Source organism: Gavialis gangeticus, unplaced genomic scaffold, assembly GCF_001723915.1.
Source record: "Gavialis gangeticus isolate Ggan-Ray unplaced genomic scaffold, GavGan_comp1, whole genome shotgun sequence".
NCBI lineage: Eukaryota > Metazoa > Chordata > Crocodylia > Gavialidae > Gavialis > Gavialis gangeticus.
This window is the reverse complement of record NW_017729025.1, coordinates 8,684,190-8,688,068: the sequence shown is the minus strand read 5'-3', so window position 1 is coordinate 8,688,068 and position 3,879 is coordinate 8,684,190.

The window sequence follows — 3,879 nt, the reverse complement described above, 5'->3', positions numbered from 1 at the left end:
TTGCCCCTAAGCATGCAGTCCCCTGCTGGCCCCTCCTGGATGTGTGCCAGAATTATTTTCTCAAACAGCTTGCCTAGGATCGAGGTAAGACTAACTGGCCTATAGTTTCCCGGGTCGTCCTTCCTCCCTTTTTTGAAGATGGGAACCACGTTGGCCCTCTTCCAGTCCTCCGGTACCTCTCCAGAGCACCACGAGTGCTCGTAAAGCCATCCACAATAGGACAAGGCTCTCCACTATTTAGCACCTGCCTGCCTGGCCTCACCTACCCTTTCCCTTTGGAGGATGAGGCAACTTCTTGGAGTCATTTAACAACAAGGCAAGGCAGGCGAGTACAGGACCAGTGGCAGTCTGAACCCTGGAGTCCCCCGCCAGTGTTGCCCCTTGCCACACCTGGAAATGAGGGACTGGGTGCAATGCGCACCTTGGCTGCAGGGGTCCAGCATACCTGTCTTGCCACCAGGTTAAGGCTATTTGGAGTAGGGAATGCTGCAGGGCAGCCTAGCTTGGATGTGGGGGTAGTCTTAGTTCTGGCTCCTACCCCTGGACTGTTCTTGTATTTTTTACAACCCTTACCTATAATACAGAAACACTCAAGCATGTGTAGCAGAGCTCTGTACTCTTCCCATCTCAACTGAGTGCCCTAACCACTAGGCTAGAGGCAGAGTCCCTCTTGCTTGTTCTCCTTCTGGTCCCCTGCGTCTTGCTTGCTTGCAGTGGTCCAGATTCAGCAGGAGGGATAGAGGATGCCCCTCCACAGACTAGCAATTGAGGCATTCTCTTGGGCAAGGTGGGGTGACTTGGGTTTGAATCTTAGAGGGGCACTGAGGCCTGGCGGAGGGCACTAAGCCATCATATACAACAGAGGAGCAATCGCCACAACCTCCTCCTCTGGCAGCCCTGTTAAAAGAAAGTGAGCACAGCTGTATCTTGAAGAGGCGGGTGGTAGTTATGCTCTGAACTACTGGATCAGGTCTCTCCAGGGGACTCAGCCTGGGATGAGTCTGTGCATGAAGGTGACAGAACTTTTTACAGTCAAACACAGACATGGTCGATGAACGCGGCTGCAGGTCACCTAGGGAGCGAAGATCCCACCCTCTCTGCCCAGCCTGGGGTGGGTACTGGATAGTAGGGGCATCCCTTCCCAGAAGAGATGTGCCATGCTAATCTTTCTGTTTAAGGCCCTACTACAAGGGTGGTGGTAGAGGTAGCCCCTCGGGTAGCCCCTCGGGTAGCTTCACCGCAGAGAGGGAGGGGGCTCGAGGGGAATGTGCTTCTCAGCAGCACTTTCAAGAGTGCCATGGAAGTAGTACAGAGACACCATGATGCGCGGGTATTTGACTCGCAAGAATGTGCTCCTTGCAAGGGAAGATTTGAACCGAATAAATGCAGCCTCCACAGCCTATCAGCCCCTCTTTGTTGCATGGGATTGGCAGAGGTTGAGTACCTGGGGGATGCTTGCAACCAGCTCAGCAAGAACAAAGCAACTCTGTGCACAAAGTCTGACTAGCAGGTGCCCTGCCCTGCGTGCAGCTAAGCTTTGCAGGCCTGCTGCACCAGGGCAATGCTCTTTCTCAGCAGTGTGGGATTGCCACTCCAGGACAGTAGGGTCGTAGAGAAGCAGGGCTGGAAGGGACCTCCTGAGGCTTTTTCTTTCAAGGATTGACAGTCCACAACTTCTTCAAGGACCCTGTTCCAATGCTTGACCACCATCATAGTCAGAAAGTTCCTCTGTTAGACCTTGAGGCCACTGTTTCTAGTCCTGGTCACTACAGGTACAAAGAAAAGCTCATTTCTGTCCTCTCTGTAATTGCCCTTGAGGTATCTGAAGACCTGTTATCAACCCTGTCCCCTGCCCACCCCCATCTTCTTTTCTTCAGGCTAAATAACCCTAGCTCGTTCAGCCTCTCCTCATCAGACTAGTCTCCCAGGCTCCTCACTTCTGTCACTTTGTGCTAGACTCTTTCCAATCTGTGCACTGCTCTCTTGGTGCAAAGGGCCGCAAACCAGTACCAAACAGAGCGGCAGAATTGCTTCCCTTGTTTTACAAATGACACTTCTGTTAATGCAGCCTAGGATGCTGTTGGCTTTTCTTGCATCAGGAGCACACTCTTGGCTCATTCAGCTTCTGGTCCACTGTAACCCCCAGGCCTCTCTCTGCAGTACTGCAGCCAAGCTAGTCATTTCTCAGTCTGTATCTGTGCATCAGGTTGTCTCAGCCTAGGTGCAGGACTTTGCACTTGTCCTTGCTGAATCTCATATCCCTGCTTGCAGACCACTTCTCTAGTCTACCCAGGTCATCCTGGATCCTAGCCCTGCCCTCCAGAGCATCTGCAGCTCCACCAACTTCATGTATGTGATCCTCTGTGGCTGTAGAGCCACAGCAGCAGGAGGAAAGGCTACAGCCCAGGGTTGTGGGTGGGTCATTTGTTTGGGGCTTTTATTGCCATTTTCAGCTAGCATAAGGTAAAGCAGCCCATAGGCGGCTCTTACTTGGTGTAGAGAGCCTAGCCCTGCACCAACACTGGAGGCACATAGATGTATGCTGTAATAGCCTTCACTTAATACAGTTCAAGGTTTTAATAATTCAGCTGTTTCTCAGATTAGACTATCCTGGCTCCTTCAATTGTCTAGCTCAAGCCAGTCCAACTGGCAGTCTGTGAGATTAACCTGTAGCCCCTGGTCCAGGTGCTGCTTCCCAGGTCTCCAGGCTCCCCCTTCTGCTTCCTGCCCCTGGGGTGTGGGGCTCCTGTGCAGTTTAACAGGAGGTGGTGGGGGTGGGCATACAGCCCTCCATCTGGCCTGAGGGTCCTGCAGCCCAAAATTAGACAGCCCTAGTCTCAATGCAATCTTGATGCAGCAGCAGAATTAGCTACACTGCCTCTGGTGCTGTTGACCAGTGCACCCCAGACACCCATGGTGCTTAATAGCACCTATACCAGGGAGAAAGTACCTCTTTGTTGGACCAAGCTGCAGAGTGGCAGCTGGAGCTCCCCTATAGCTGGTGAGGCATGAATTGCAAACCCATGGGTAGAGTGTGAGAGTCATCAGCGTTTTCTAGGAGCTACTAACTTTTCCTATGAACTTTGGATAAACTGTAATGAGCTTCTCTCACTCGGTTGGTCACTAATCCCTTTCAGTTCAGGTCCAGGGAAAGGGGAGAGAAAACGGACTGTTTCTTTCCAGCTCCAAGAAAGAGTTGAGAGAGCAATGAATCCGAGGAAGGAAACAGCAAGAGGGTGGAAGGGAAAAGCTAGCCTAACTCCCATTTCTGTTGGCTCATATCATCCATGACTTGAGTAGGGATTGCTGATGATGTCTTTATTGACTCTTCCAGTGCGCCTGATCGAATCCGTCACCCTGGTCTTTCTCCTGAAAATGCCCTCGCATGCAGAACTTCCTGGGACAAAGTCTTACAGAGATGAATGAACCCTTAAACAGGACGTTTCTAGGACTGGCGGTAAGCAGAGCTGGAAGCGTCTTCATGAGGGCATCTAGCTCATGGCAGGACTATCCCAGCCAAGTGTGTCTAACTTATTTATTCTTGATAACTTCCAAGGATGGAGATGCCACAACTCCTCTAGGCAGCCTGTTTCAATGCAGGGATACCCTAGTAGTGAGAGCATTTGTTCTTCCTAATTTCCAGCCTGAACTTGGGATGTTGGAATAGCCCCAGGGGGCCCTAGTCACCCCAAACCCAACTTTTGTTTCCCCCTTTAGGCACTGGAAAAATGCAGAATAGAATGGTGGCTTATCCTCCAAGGAGTTAATATCTTTGTGAGAGAAGCTTATATTTCCTTCCTATTTAAGAGGCTGAAATCTGGGTATACTGAGGTGGAGGTTATAATCTGAGAGAGGGAGGCAGCCTGTGTAGTCCTATGC